Source organism: Chiloscyllium plagiosum, unplaced genomic scaffold (genome assembly GCF_037043375.1).
Source record: "Chiloscyllium plagiosum isolate Xiang-an unplaced genomic scaffold, Cpla_swu_hap1 HiC_scaffold_13, whole genome shotgun sequence".
Taxonomy (NCBI): Eukaryota; Metazoa; Chordata; class Chondrichthyes; order Orectolobiformes; family Hemiscylliidae; genus Chiloscyllium; species Chiloscyllium plagiosum.
Genome location: NW_028270151.1, coordinates 9,978,636 through 9,994,842, shown reverse-complemented (window position 1 = coordinate 9,994,842; position 16,207 = coordinate 9,978,636).

The following is a 16,207-nucleotide window of genomic DNA, read 5'->3' as shown; positions in this document are numbered from 1 at the left end:
TATCTTACAACCTTATACTCCACAACCACTTGATGAAGGAGCAGCGCTCAGAAAGCTAGTGCTTCCAAATAAACCTGTTGGACTGTAATCTGGTGTTGTGTGATTTTGAACTTTGTCCACCTCAGTCCGTCACTGGCATCTTCACCTTGTGTGGTGACATTGTAAACTTTTCACTGTACCCCTGCACTTTGTACTTGAGTATGAGTGACAATAAAGGATATTCTACCCTAATGGACTTGACATTACTGATTCCATTTGGTCTTTGGTCAGATGTCTCCCCAAAAGGTTGACAGGGAGAGCCTCAATAATGGAGCTATGTGAAAACTCAATGAGCGTTCTGATTCCTTCCTCAGTCAGTCTGACCATCGCCTGGTTTAGGTGTTGCTGGAAGGTGTTTACTGGAATGAATGTCTCCTATGACACTGTCGACATTTACCAGACCCTGACATCAATGAAGGAAAAGCTTGACTCCCTGCAATAGCCTTTATTCTTGTCCAGGATTTGGGCATCACGGATCTGGCTAGACAAGTGGAGGAAGTATCTGAATGATTGCCGTGGTTGTGGGTATGTTCGCCGAGCTGGGAAGTTGGTTTGCAAATGTTTCGTCCCCTGTCGAGGTGACATCTTCAGTGCTTTGGAGCCTCCTGTGTAGTGCTGCCACACTGTGACTTCTGGAATTTATTTGGCACCAGTTGCCAGTTCCTGTTGTTCATTGTAGTGGCCGGTATATTGGGTCCAGGTTTATGTGCTTGTTGATGGAGTCTGCGAATGAGTGCCATGCTTCTCGAAATTCTCTGGCTGTACTCTGTTTCGCTTGTCCTGTGGTCATTGTTTTGTCCCAGTCAAATTTGTGGTCCCTGTCATCTGTGTGTCCAACTACTCAGGACAGCTAGTCATGGCATTAGTGGTTAGTTGGTGTTCATGGATGCGGATTGCTAGTTGTCTGCCTGTTTGCCCTATTTAGTGTTTCATACAGTCTTTGCATGGAATCTTGTAAATTTTGTTGGTCTGATTGGTTCTCTAACCCATTTCAGAGAGTCAACCGTATTATCCTGCAGTCTGGAGTCACGGGTAGGCCAGTCAATTAATAAAGGTCACACAGTCACTGTCTTATCTCCAGGTGTTTCCTTAATTAAATTCACATTTCAACATCTTCCATTGTTCGATATGCACCCATCTCCCTGAGGACATTAAACCTAGGCTCTGCTAATCCAGTGACACGGTAAAAACAATGACTGCAGGTGCTGGAAACCAGATTCTGGATTAGTGGTGCTGGAAGAGCACAGCAGTTCAGGCAGCATCCAAGGAGCAGGAAAATCGACGCTTCGGGCAAAAGCCCTTCATCAGGAATAAAGGCAGTGAGCGTGGAGCGTGGAGAGATAAGCTAGAGGAGGGTGGGGGTGGGGAGAAAGTAGCATAGAGTACAGTGGGTGAGTGGGGGAGGGGATGAAGGTGATAGGTCAGGGAGGAGAGGGTGGAGTGGATAGGTGGAAAAGGACAAGTCATGGGGACAGTGCTGAGCTGGAAGTTTGGAACTAGGGTGAGGTGGGGAAAGGGGAAATGAGGAAACTGTAGAAGTCCACATTGATGCCCCGGGGTTGAAGTGTTCCGAGGCGGAAGATGAGGCGTTCTTCCTCCAGGTGTCTGGTGGTGATGGAGCAGCGGTGAAGGAGGCCCAGGACCTCCATGTCTTCGGCAGAGTGGGAGGGGGAGTTGAAATGTTGGGCCACGGGGCGGTTTGGTTGCCACTGCCACCCACTCCCATCTTCCTCCAAAAGTCTAAAAGGACTGTTGTTAATTCAGCACCTAGCATATTGCTGCTGATTTGGAACCAGTGGAAGCGAAAATCACCAGAGCTATATCACAAGCAAGCAGCCTCCACCTGTGTTGTAATGTTTTACAATTCTGTGATTTCTTCCCATGGGCACGTGGCAGGTTTCTCTCTTTTGGTGTGAAAAGGTTTATTCCTCTTTTTTTTGTGCTGTTGTGTTCTGCATCCTTGCAGTACTCTGCATTCTCCTCCCAGTGAAAGACTGGCACAATTTCATGTGAGGTATTAAACATGGATGTCTGACAATTAACTCATTGAGGAAAAAGTGAGGACTGTAGATGCTGGAGATCAGAGCTGAAAATGTGCTGCTGGAAAAACGCAGCAGGTCAGGCAGCATCCAAGGAGCAGGAGAATCGACGTTTCGGGCATGAGCCCTTCTTCAGGAATTCCTGAAGAAGGGCTCATGCCCGAAACGTCGATTCTCCTGCTCCTTGGATGCTGCCTGACCTGCTGCGCTTTTCCAGTAACACATTTTCAGCTCAATTAACTCATTGAATCAGATATGTTTCTATCTATGTTACAAGCCTAAACTAATTATGGCTTTCTGTTTTTGTTTCCCTAATCAACTCGTATAAATGTGAGCACAAGAGGTACAGTTAGTGAGTTTGCCAATGACACCAAAATTGGAGGTGAAGTTGACAGCGAAAAGGGTTACCTCAGATTACAACAGGATCTTGATCAGATGGGCCAACGGGCTGAGAAGTGGCAGATGGAGTTTAATTCAGATAAATGTGAGGTGCTGCATTTTGGGAAAGCAAATCTTAGCAGGACTTATACACTTAATGGTAAGGCCCTAGGGAGTGTTGCTGAACAAAGGCACCTTGGAGTGCAGGTTCATAGCTCCTTGAAATTGGAGTGACAGGTAGATAGGATAGTGAAGAAGGCGTTTGGTATGCTTTCCTTTATTGGTCAGAGTATTGAGTACAGGAGTTGGGAGGTCATGTTGCGGCTGTACAGGACATTGGTTAGGCCACTGTTGGAATATTGCATGCAATTCTGGTCTCCTTCCTATCAGAAAGATGCTGTGAAACTTGAAAGGTTTCAGAAAAGATTTACAAGGATATTGCCAAGGTTGGAGATTTGAGCTATAGGGAGAGGCTGAACAGGCTGAGGCTGTTTTCCCTGGAGCATTGGAGGCTGAGGGGTGACCTTATAGAGGTTTACAAAATCATGAGGGGCATGGATAGGGTAAATAGACAAAGTATTTTCCCTGGGGTGTGGGAGCATACCAAACACCTTCTTCACTATCCTATCTACCTGCGACTCCACTTTCAAGGAGCTATGAACCTGCACTCCAAGGTCTCTTTGTTCAGCAACACTCCCTAGGACATTACTATTAAGTGTATAAGTCCTGCTAAGATGTTGCCAGGGTTGGAGGATTTGAGCTATAGGGAGAGGCTGAATAGGCTGGGGCTGTTTTCCCTGAAGTGTCAGAGGCTGAGGGGGTGACCTTATAGAGGTTTATAAAATCATGAGGAGCATGGATAGGATAAATAGACAAAGTTTTTTCCCTGGGGTGGGGGAGTCCAGAACTAGAAAGCATCAGTTTAAAGTGAGAAGTGAAAGATATAATAGAGACCTAAGAGGCAACTTTTTTCACTCAGAGGGTGGTACGTGTGTGGAATGAGCTGCCAGAGGGAGTGGTGTAGACTGGTACAATTGCAACATTTAAAAGGCATCTGGATGGGTATATAAATAGGAAGGGTTTGGAGGGATATGGGCCGGGTGCTGGCAGGTGGTACTAAATTGGGTTGGGATATATGGTCGGCATGGGCGGGTTGGACCGAAGGGTCTGTTTCCGTGCTGTATATCTCTATGATTCTGACTCAATAAATGTGGCTACATACCTCTGAAGAAGATGAGACTTAAACCCAGGCCTCCTGGCTCAGAAATGGACTCACTACCACTGCATCACATCAGCCTTATACATTTATTTTTTAAATATCCTGATGTGGTCTTACACACAACTGAACTTTGTTGCATCACCACATCACCTGTGGTGTTTTTCACCTATTAACTATAACCAGTAAATTTTCTGTCTTTTCTGATTAAGTAATAGGCAAAACCCATTACTTATGGGTTTTTTAAAGGTTATGCCCTAATTTCCAAAGGACCTTCCCCACTTGACAAGGAATTTGTGTAACTGATTGACAATAGATACTTCAAGGAGATGACATTGTTCATTGTGATGGAATACTTACAGATGGACAATGGGTTCATGTCTAAGTCAAGAACTCAAAACCAATGCATAGAGGCAAAATGCTTTTGGATTTGTAACTCAACAAAATCTCACTCCAGTTTAAGCACATATCCATCCCATGTCAAAAGTAAAAATCTTAACAATATTTATACCCAAGTCAATTCATTACAATTCATTAGACATAACAACCATAAAGATAAATTGTAAATGCTGTCAAATATTTGGCAAAACTGTAACTGATGCTAAAAGATTTGAAAAAGTATTTTCAGATCACCTGCTCAGGGATCAATTGTCATTTTTAGAACTATTGATAACCTGTGACATAGCAACCTTTGCCCTGGAAGCTGTACCAACAGGAGGTTAAAATATGGAAACCAAATATTTAAAAGGCATCTGGGTGGGTATTTGAATAGGAAGGGTTTGGAGGGATATGGGCCGGGTGCTGGCAGGTGGGACTAGATTGGGTTGGGATATCTGGTCGGCATGGACGGGTTGGGCCAAAGGGTAATGTTTCCGTGCTGTACATCTCTATGACTGTGTGTGAGACAAACACCTAGAGAAGTAAAATCAAGAGAATAGCTGACAAGAATTGAGAAGATTGAGGAAGGAAGTGCAGTATATGTGAAAGATTGCATGAGGAGAATCATGTTTATGTCGTTGCTAGTGTCTGTGGACAATCAACAGTATCCTTGAAAGAAAAGAACTGGAACTTTGTTTGTATGAACCACGTGGCTGGAAAAGCCAAAATAGATTGCCCACTAGGCTAATGAGATAGTCTCTGTTGTATTTCTTAATCCATGTGTAACTTATGGTTCACACAAAATGTGTCTTGCCTGCTACTTTAAGTGGAATCTTATTGGGGTCTGAGTGTATGCAATAGAAATCTGGACTCAAAACTCTAATGATGACCATGAAACCACTACTAGTTGTCATAAAATCCATCAGGTCCATCAATGTCATTGAGGTAAGGTAACTGCGAATCTGGCCTACATGTGTCGAGGCAGGCTGAGCACAGAAAGTATGTTCCCATGCAATGGGGAGTCCAGAACCAAGGGTAACAGTTTAAAGAGATGGGTCGACCATATTATATAGGCCTCCCAGAATTCCAGGTATGTGGAGGAGAGGATCAGCAAAACAATTCTGGGTTGGAGTAAAGGGAACAAGGTGGTCATTATGGGGGACTTTAACTTCCCCAACATTGACTTGAAATGCTATAACTCTAGTACATTGGATGGATCGGATTTTGTCCAACGTGTGCAGGAGGGTTCCCTGACACAGTATGTCGAAGGGGCGACAAGAGGGGAGGCCACACTGGATCTAGTGCTTGGTAATGAGCCAGGCCAGGTGTTTGATTTAGTCATTGGTGAGAACTTTGGAGAAAGTGAACATAATTTGGTTATGTTTAGTTTTGTGATGGAAAGGGATAAGTACATGCCACAGGACAAGAGTTATCGATGGGGGAAAGACAATTATAATGCAATTAGGCAAGACTTAGGATGCATAGAATGGGGTAGCAAAATGCAGGGGATGGGGGCAATCAAAATGTGGAGCTGGTTTCAGGAACAGATATTGCGTGTCCTTGATAGGTATGTCCCTGTCAGGGAGGGCGGAAGTGATAAGAGCTGAAAATGTGTTACTGGAAAAGCGCAGCAGGTCAGGCAGCATCCAGGGAACAGGCGAATCGATGTTTCGGGCATAAGAGGAAGTGATAAGGTAAGGGAACCATGGTTTACTACAGAAATTGCATCTCTTGTTAACCGGAAGAAGGAGGCTTATGTGACAATGAGACGAGATTGTTCAGATGAGGCGATGGAAAGTTACAGATTTGCTAGGAAGGATTTAAAGAGAGAGTTCAGAAGAGCAAAGAGAGGACATGAGAAGTCTTTAGCAAATAGAATAAAGGAGAACCCCAAAGCTTTCTATAGGTATGTGAGGAATAAAAGAATGACTAGGGTAGGAATAGGGCCAGTCAAAGTCAGAAGTGGGAAGTTCTGTGTGTGGACCCTGTGGAGATCAGAGAGGTGCTAAATGAATATTTCTCATCAGTTTTCACTCAGGAAAAGGAGAATGTTGTAGAGAAGAAGAATGAGGTACAAGATATTAGACTGGAAAGGATCAAGGTTAGTAAGGAAGAGGTGTTATCAATTCTAGAAGGAGTGAAAGTAGACAAGTCCCCTGGGATGGATGGGATTTATCCGAGGATTCTCTGGGAAGCTAGGGAGATGTTCGGGTCTTTGGCTTTGATCTTTGAGTCGTCATTGTCTACAGGTTTAGTACCAGAGGACTGGAAGATTGCAAATGTTGTGCCCTTGTTTAAGAAGGACAGTAGAGATGACCCAGGTAATTATAGACCAGTGAGCCTTACGGCTGTTGTAGAAAAATTTTTGGAAAGAATTATAAGAGATAAGATTTATAAGCATCTAGCAACAATTTGATTTCAGATAGTTAACATGGTTTCATCAAGGACAGGTCGTGTCTCACAAACCTCATTGAGTTTTTTGAGAAGGTGACCAAGCATGTAGATGAGGGTAGGACAGTTTATGTGATGTACATGGACTTCAGTAAAGCCTTTGATAAGGTCCCACATGGTAGGCTGTTGGAGAAAATGTAGAGGCATGGAATTGAGGGTGATTTAGCAACTTGGATTAGAAACTGGCTTTCTGAAAGAAGGCAGACAGTGGTGGTTGATGGAAAATATTCAGCCTGGAGTCCGGTTACTCATGGTGTGCCACAAGGATCTGTCTTAGGACCACTGCTGTTTGTCATTTTTTATAAATGACTTAGAGACAGGCATAGGTGGATGGGTCAGTAAGTTTACAGATGACACTAACGTCGGTGAAGTGGTGGACAGTGTGGAAGAATGTTGCAGGTTGCAAAGGGGGACTTGGATAAACCGCAGAATTGGGCTGAAAGATGGAAAATGGAGTTCAAAGCAGCTAAATGTGAAGTGATTCACTTTGAGGAGAATAACAGGAAGGCAGAGTACTGGGTCAATGGAAACATTCCTCATAGTGTGGATGTGCAGAGGGATCTTGGTGTCCATGTACATAGATCCCTGAAAGTTGCCACCCAGGTTGATAGTGCTGTTAAGAGAGCATACGGTGTGTTAGGTTTCATTGGTAGAGGGATTGATTCCAGAGCCGCAATATCATGCTGCAACTATACAAAACGCTGGTGCGGCCACACTTAGAATATTGTGTCCAATTCTGGTCACCCCATTACAGGAAGGATGTGGAAGCATTGGAAAAGGTGCAGAGGTGATTTACCAGGATGTTGCCTGGTCCGGAGAGAAGGTGCTTTGAGGAAAGGCTGAGAGATGTGGACCTGTTCCCATTGGAAAGAAGAAGGCTAAGAGAGGATTTGATAGAGACATACAAGATGATCAGAGGATTAGGTAGGGTAGACAGTGAGAGTCTTTTTCCTAGGATGATGATGTCAGCTTGTACAAGGGGGCATAACTACAAATTGAGGGGTGATAGATTTAAGACAGATGTCAGGGGCAGGTTCTTTATTCAGAGAGTGGTAAGGACATGGAATGCCCTGCCTGCCAATGTAATTAACTCAGCCACATTAGGGAGACCTAAACAATCCTTAGATAAGCACATGGATGATAATGGGATAGTGTAGGGGGATAGGCTTAGATTAGTTCACAGGTCAGTGCAAGGGCCGAAGGGCCTGTTCTGCACTGTATTGTTCTATATTCTATTTAGGACTGGGATGAAGAGAAATGTCTTCACCCAGAGAGTGAAGAGCCTGTGAAATTCTCTACCACAGAAAGCAGTTGGGGCTAAAGTATTGAATGTTTTCAAGAAGGAATTAGATGTCATTGTCTGGTTAAAGGCATCAAAGGGTGTGGGGGGAATGTGAGAACGGGGGACTGAGTTGGATGATCAGCCCTATCAGAGTGGGCTCTAAAGGCTGAATGACCTACTCCATTTATTTTCCCTCTCTCTATTCTTATTTCTAAACTCAAAATCTAAATCCATCAAGATCTAGACAATATCCAGGCTTGGGCTGACAATTGGCTAGTAACATTCACGCCACACAAATGCCAAGCCATGACCAGCACCAATGAGAGACAATCTGTCCACTGCCTTTTGATATGCAATGGTGTTACCATCATTGAATCCCCCACGATCAACATCCTGGGTTTTTTAATTGATCAGAAACTCAACTGGACTCACCACATAAACGCAATGGCTACAAGAGCAGGGCAGAAGCCAGGAACACTGTGGCAACTAACACACCTCCTAATTCCTCAAGACTTGTCCACCATTTTCAAGACACAGGTCAGGAGTGTGATGGAATACTCCCCACTTGCCTGGAAGGGTGCAGCTCCAACAACACTCATGAAACTTGGCACCATCCAGAACAAAGCAGCCCCCACTTGATTCAGCACCACATCCACAAACATCCACTCCCTCCACCACCGATGCTCAGTAGCAGCAGTGTGGACTATCTACAAGATACACTGCAGAAATTCACCAAAGATCCTCAGACAGCAGCATCCAAACCAACCACCACTTCCATCTAGAAGGATGAGGCAGCAGATATATGGGAACTCTCCCCCCTACAAGTTCCCCTCTAAGCCACACACCATCCTGACTTCGAAACATATCGCCGTTCCTTCAGTGTCGCTGGGTCAAATTCCTGGAATTCCCACCCTAAGGGCATTGTGGGTCTTCCCACAGCAGGTGGACTGCAGCAGTTCAAGAAGGCAACTCACCCCCACCTTCTTAAGGGACAACTAAAGATGGGCAATAAATACTGGGCCCAGCCAGCGATGCCCACAATTGAATAAATGACAAAAGAAAATCCTTTGCAAGGAAGGCTAGTGCATCATTTGAGAGGTGACCTCATTAAAACTTACTAAATTCTTCAAAGGCCAGTCCGTATAGGTACGGAAATGATGTTTCTCAAGTTTGGGGGATTCCAGGTTAAATTAGTGACGCTCCCAACCTTGGGTTCACAAGACAGCAAGCCATTTGGGATGGAGAATTTTGTCTCTAAGTGAGTAATGAATCTTTAGAAGTTTTTACCCTTCAAGACAATAGAACCTCACACTGTATACCCTTAAGCCTGAAATGGATAGATTTCTGGATATTAATGACATCAAGGGATAAAGGATATCAGGAGAAATGGGGTTGGGGTAGGTGATGCCCTATGACAGCAGAGAGGATTCGATGGGCTGAATGCTCTCCTTTTTCCCATGGTTAGTAAAGAACCCAGTTTTATCTGTTTTAAGTACAAGTGAATAAACTTTGTGAATAACAAATGACTAATTTTTTTCCCATTCATTTAATCCATTTGAGGGCTAAGACTGTCCATGAGTTGGAATTGCAGGATCCAGAACCTGTACTGTGCACCTCAAGTACTACCGGTGAAGTTTTATTTTTCGTCTGGGATCTATCAATTTCCAAAAGCTCAGTTTTCATTATAGGAAATGATGCAGGCAATAGATGCTGGCTGAGCCCAAATCCCTGGAAAACGTTCGAAACAAAGATATCAAAGGAGTTTGTGACAGATTCATTGGCATCTGCTGCAGTGTATTCACTCAGAAACAATCAGTAGCTCAGAAGCACAGACTATCGCTCCCCTGGCTGTGAGGACAGACCGTGGCGACTTTGGTGTGGACCGTATAAACGGCGAATGTGTTTTTGTCACAGTTGATTCAGTGATGCCCCCGAGAAATGGCTCACAAACCGGGACCAGTCATAGCACAGCCCCTCCTCCTCCACCTTCCAACCCACCGTTAGTAAAACTCCACGGCAGTGGGAAGGTGATCGAAATCCCATTACCTGCTGTAGAACATAGAACAATACAGCGCAGAACAGATCCTTTGGCTCTCAATGTTGCGCCAACCTGTGAACTAACCTAAGCCCATCACCTTACACTATCCCATCATCATCTATATGCTTATCCAAGGACTGTTTAAATGCCCCTAATGTGGCTGAGTTAACAACATTAGCAGGTAGGGCATTCCACGCCCTTATCACTCTCTGAGTAAAGAATCTGTCTCTGACATCTGTCTTAAATCGATCACCCCTCAATTTGTAGCTCTGCCCCCTCATAGAGATTGGAATGAGGTCAGCCAAGTGGATTGCATAGAATATGAGTTCCCTGACTGGGGCTGTCGATCTAGTCCAGTCAGGGAGCCCTGGCTGACAGATACAAACAGGAGTTTAGATCAGAGTGGTGCTGGAAAAGCACAGCAGGTCAGGCAGCTTCCAGGGAACAGGAAAATCGACATTTTGGGCAAAAGCCCTTCATCAGGAATAGAGGCAGGAAGCCTCCAGGGTGGAGAGATGAATGGGGGGGTGGAGGGGGGCTGGGGAGAAGATAGCATAGAGTACAATAGGTGAATGGGGGTGGGGATGGAGGTGATAGGTCAGAGAGGAGGGTGGGGGAAGGTAGAAAAGAGTACAATGGGTGAATGGGGGTTGGGATGAAAGTGATAGGTCAGAGGGGAGGATGGGGGAAGGTAGCAAAGAGTACAATAGGTGAAGGGGTGGGATTGGAGGTGATAGGTCAGAGAGGAGGGTGGAGTGGATCGGTGGGAAGGGAGGTTGGCAGGTAGGACAGGTCCTGAGGACAGTGCTGAGCTGGAAGGTTGGAACTGGGGTAAGGTGGGGGGAGGGGAAATGAGGAAACTGGTGAAGTCCACATTGATGTCCTGGGGTTGAAGTGTTCCGAGGTGGAAGATGAGGCATTCTTCCTCCAGGCGTCGGGTGGTGAGGGAGCGGCGGTGGAGGAGGCCTAGAACCTGCTTGTTCTCAGCAGAGTGGGAGGGGGAGTTGAAAAATTATGTCACAGGGCAGTGGGGTTGGTTAGTGCGGGTGTCCCAGAGATGTTCCCTAATGCGCTCTGCTAGGAGGCGTTTAGTCTCCCCAATGTAGAGGAGACCGCAACGGGAGCAACGGATACAATAAATGATATTGGTGGATGTGCAAGTGTCAGGTGTTCGGCTCACTCTAGTAGCCAGCTTTCTGCTAGTGGGGTCAATGTCTTGTACTATGCACATGGAAAGAAAAGGTGACTTGTTGATGGGCTACCAGCCTTTGTAGATTTATTTCACCTGCCTTCCCCTGTTGGGATCCCCATTCTCTCAGCCTGACCCCAGAGGCCTGATGCAACTCAGTCCCGTGTCACACGGAGTTTATCACACAGGAAAGAGCATACTGATTACACGCTGGATTATTCAGTCAAATGATGAAGAATTGCATGGTCATAAGTTCCAAACAGTGTTGTTTTAAAAAGAAACATTTATTTGAAAATGAGGATAGACATTTTGGCGATGGCAAACTTGGTACAACAGAAGTGAGAATTCCATATTAAGCTGTATTTGGAAATCTGCATAACAACCATCGGAGCTTACTCGAACAGTCAGCGTCATAATTTCCTTCCATTTGCATTCTTCCTTCAATGAGGCTGAAATCAGCCCTCCCTTCAGACCCTGTTTGGGTGGCAAGATCACACGGGACATAGTCAAGCGACAACCTGTGTAGTATAGAGCCTCTGATTCCCCACTGCATAACCCTATTTCTCTTAATGACTTCACTGGGAGAGGTGTGTACCCTCTTCTCTTTTCGCTCGGCTGCAGTCCTCACACCTTCCATTATGTTTATTTTCTATCATGTCCCACAAGCCACCTTTTCAAATAATTTAAGTATCAGGGCAGCGTTGAATCTTCCAGCCAATCAAATCCTCAGGGAAAGTTGCAAAGTAATGCGGATGCTGGGAATCTGAACCAAACACAGAGAATGCTGGAGAAACTCAGCAGGCCTGGCAGCATCTGTGCAGAGAGAAACAGAGTTAATGTTTCGGGGAAACATTGTTTTCTGATTTCTCTCCACAGATGCTGCCAGACCTGCTGAGCTTTTCCAGCAATTTCTGCTTCTGTTTCTGATTTACAGCATCCACATTTCTTTTGGTTTTCAATGATTCGGGTCCAGTGTGACTGTTTCTTAGAACTGAAATGTGTGGGAAAATGTTTTTTTAAATACAGAGACCCGGTGCAAAAGACAAAGGCCTTGTTAATGGTGGAGAAAGAGAAGAGGGAATGTCAATCAGGGTGTGAAATGGTCCTCGATACTGTGACCAAAGTAAACAACACATAACCGAGTCAACAGCACAGAAACAGGCCCTTTGGCCCAACTCGTCCATGCTGACCAGGATTCCTGAACTGAACCAATTCTATTTGCCTGCGTTTGGCCCATATCGCTCGAAACCTTTCCCACCCATGTACCTGTCCAAATGTCTTTTAAATATTCGCATTGCATTCGTCTCTACCACTTCCTCATTCCATACACGCAACACCCTCTGTGTGAATAAATTGCCCGCACGGTCCCTTTTAAAACCTTCCCCCTCTCACCTTAAACCTATGGCCTCGAGTTTTGAACGCCCCTACCCTAGGGAAAAATATCTGTGCCCCTCATGATTTTAAAAACCTCTATAAGGTCCTCCCACAAACTCCTTTGCTCCAGGGAGAAAGGTCCCAGACTGCCCAGCTTTTCCTTATAAAACTCAAACCTTCCAGTCCCAGTAACGTCCTTATAAATCTTTTTTGTACCCTTCCTAGTTTAATAACATTCCTCCTCTAGCAGGGCAACCCAAATTGTATGCAGTGCTCCAAAAATGGCCTTACCAATGTATTATACAGCTGCAACATGGTGTCCCAACCCCTGTCCTCAATTCTCTGACAGATGAAGGCAAGTGTGCCAAAAGCCTTCTTCACCACCCTGTCTACCTTCAAGGAACCATGCATTGTGCTGCTATGTCTCTCTGTTTGACAGCTCTCCCCAGAGCCCTACCATTAACTGTGTAAGAGCTGCTCTGGTTTGAAACACCTCACGTTTATCTGCATTAAACGCCATCTGCTAATCCTTGGCCCACTGGATCAATAGAGTTCATAGATAATATTCTACTGTACTCTTAGTTAACCTTCTTCATTGTCCACTACAGCATCAATTTTGGTGTTATCTGTAAATTTACTAAGCATGTGGGGATAGGTTAAGGCAGTGGGTTTGACTGTGACGCTCTTCAGAGTGTCAGTGTGGACTCAGTGGGCCAAATGGCTTGCTTTCACATTGTAGTGACTCTATGATTCTATGTTGCTTCCTATATTCTCATCCAAATCATTTATATAAATGCTGAACAACTGTGGACTCAACGCTAATCCTTGCAGCACACTGCTGGTCATAGGCACCCAATCTAAACAGCAACCCTTTACCACCATCCTCTGTCTCCTAGCGTCAAGTCAATTTTGTATGCAATTAACTAGATCTAACCAGATTCCCATGTGATTTAACTTCACTAACCAGTCTACAATGGGAAACCTTGCCAAAGGTCTTGCTAAAGTCCAGATAGACAATGTCTATCCCTCTGTCTTCCACTATTTTCTTGGTCACTTCTTCAAAGAACTCAATCAAATGTTTGAGATATGATTTCCCATGTACAAAGCCATAGTGACTATCTGTAATCAGTCCTTGCCTCTCCAAATACATCTAGACTTTCAGAATCCTTTCCAGCATTTCAGCCACCACTGACATTAGGCTCACCAGTCTGTTCTCTGGCTTTTCCTTGCAACCTTTCTGAAATACTGGGACAACATTCACCATCCTTCAGTCTTCCAGCACCTCACCTGTGGCTGTGGATGACATAAATATCTCCCCTGAGGCCTTGCAATTTCTTGCCTAGCTTTCCACAATGTCCTGGTCTATTCTTGGTCAGGTCCCAGGGATTTATCTACCTTTATGCATTTTAAGCCGGAAATGTGTTGTTGGAAAAGCGCAGCAGGTCAGGCAGCATCCAGGGAACAGGAGAATCGACGTTTCGGGCATAAGCCCTTCTTCAGGCTTATGCCCGAAACGTCGATTCTCCTGTTCCCTGGATGCTGCCTGACCTGCTGCGCTTTTCCAGCAACACATTTCCGGCTCTGATCTCAAGCATCTGCAGACCTCACTTTCTCCTTTATGCATTTTAAGACCTCCAACACTTCCTTTCCTGTAATGTGGACTGCTTTCAAGACACCACTGTTTATTTCCCAGAGTTCCCTAGCTTCCAAGCCTTTCTCCACAGGTAACACTGACACAAAATTAGGATCTCAGCCAATTCCTGTGGTTCCATACATATGTGGCCTCATCAATCTTTAAGGGGCCCTATTCTCTCCTTAGTTACTGTTTTGCCCTTAATGTACTTTCAGAATTGCTTTGGATTCTCCTTTAACTTATCTGCCATGGCCAACTCATGTCTCTTTTTCACCATCCCAATTTTCCTCTGGAGAGTACTCCGACACTCCTATACACCTCAATGGATTCTTTGATCCTAGCTGCCTACAATGTGATATGTCTTTCCTTTTTTTTTGACAAGAGTCTAATATCTCTCGTCATAGAATAGAATCTCTACATTGCAAAAGCACACCCTTGGCCTATCAAGTCTGCACCAACCTGTCACAGAGCATCCCACCCAGACCCAACCCCTTACTCTATCACCATTACCCTGCCTTTCCCATGGCTAACTCATCTAGTCTGCACATCCCTGGATACTATGCGCAATTTAGCATGGCCAATCCACCTAACCTGCACATCATTGGACTGTGGGAGGAAACCAGAGCACCCAGAGGAACGCCGCACAGACACAGGGAGAATGTGCAAACTCCATACAGACAGTCACCGGAGGGTGGAATCAAACACTGGTCCCTGATGCTGTAATGTAGCAGTGCTAACCACTGGGCCACCGTGCCATCAACCAGTGTTCTGTATTCCTACCAGTCTTGCCTTTCTCACTAATAGGAACCTGCTGGCCTTGAACTATCGTTATCTCATTTTTGAAATCCTCCCACTTGCCCTTTATCTGCAAACAACAATCAACGTTTCAAAGTCCCTGTCTGATAACATCAAAATTGGCCTTGCCCAAAGTTAGAACTTTAACTTGGGGACAGGGTCAAGACTAGAGTGGTGCTGGAAAAGCACAGCAGGTCAGGCAGTGTCCGAGAAGCAGGGAAATCGACGTTTCGGGCAAAAAGCCCTTCATCAGCCCTGATGAAGGGCTTATGCCCGAAACACGATTTTCCTGCTCCTCGGACGCTGCCTGACCTGCTGAGCTTTTCCAGCACCACTCTAGTCTTAACTCTGATCTCCAGCATCTGCAGTCCTCACTTTCACCTCTTTAACTTGTGGACAGGACCTACCCATTTCCATAGCTGCATTAAAACGAGTGGAACTATGGTCATTGATCCTAAAGCTCTCCCCCACTAACACCTCTGTCAATGCCCTGCTTTATTTCCCAAGAAGAGGTTGAGTTTTGTCCCTTCATTACTAGGGCCATCTACATATTGACTGAGAAGGTTTTCCTGAACACACTTAACAAATTCCACTGAATCGATCAAATTCCTCCCCATCTAAGCTGAAGACTATAGTAGTCCCAGCCTATGTTTAGAAAATTAAAATCTCCTTCTATTACAACCCCATTATTCTTAAAGCTGTTTGCAATTTCCCTACATATTTGCTCCTCAATTACCCACTGACTATTGGGCAGCCTTTTCTATAATGCCATCAGAGTGATCACCCCTTCTTAGTTCCACCAATAACGTCTCACTGGTGATCCCTTAGGAATATCCTTTCTAAGTATTTCCATGATGTTTTCCCTGATCAAAAATATCACTCCTCCTCCTCTCTTGCCTCCACTGCTATCCTTCCTATAGCTTCTCCACCCTGGAACATGGAGCTGCCAGTCCTGACCCTCCCTCAGCAATAGCTATGATATCCCAGTCCCATGTTTCCATCCATGCCCTGAGTTCATCTGCTGCATCTGTCAGACCTCTTGCTTTGAAATAAATGCCATTTAGTTCAGCAGTCTTCCCTCATTCCCTGTTCTGCTCGCACATCTGGTCTATTTAACTTGCTCTCTTTAACTTCTGCACTCGCCTCAACCTTCTCCTTTAGGCGGAAGTGGGTACTGCAGATGCTGAAGATTAGAGTCAAGATTAGAGTGGCGCTGGAAAAGCACAGCAGGTCAGACAGCATCTGAGGAGCAGGAGAATGGACGTTTCAGTCAGGAGCCCTTCATCAGGAATCAACCTTCTATTTGCCTCACAACTGTTTTGAGCCCCATGACCCTGTAGGGAGAGACGGTGAAGAAAACATAGAACATAGACCATAGAACGGTACAGCACAGGA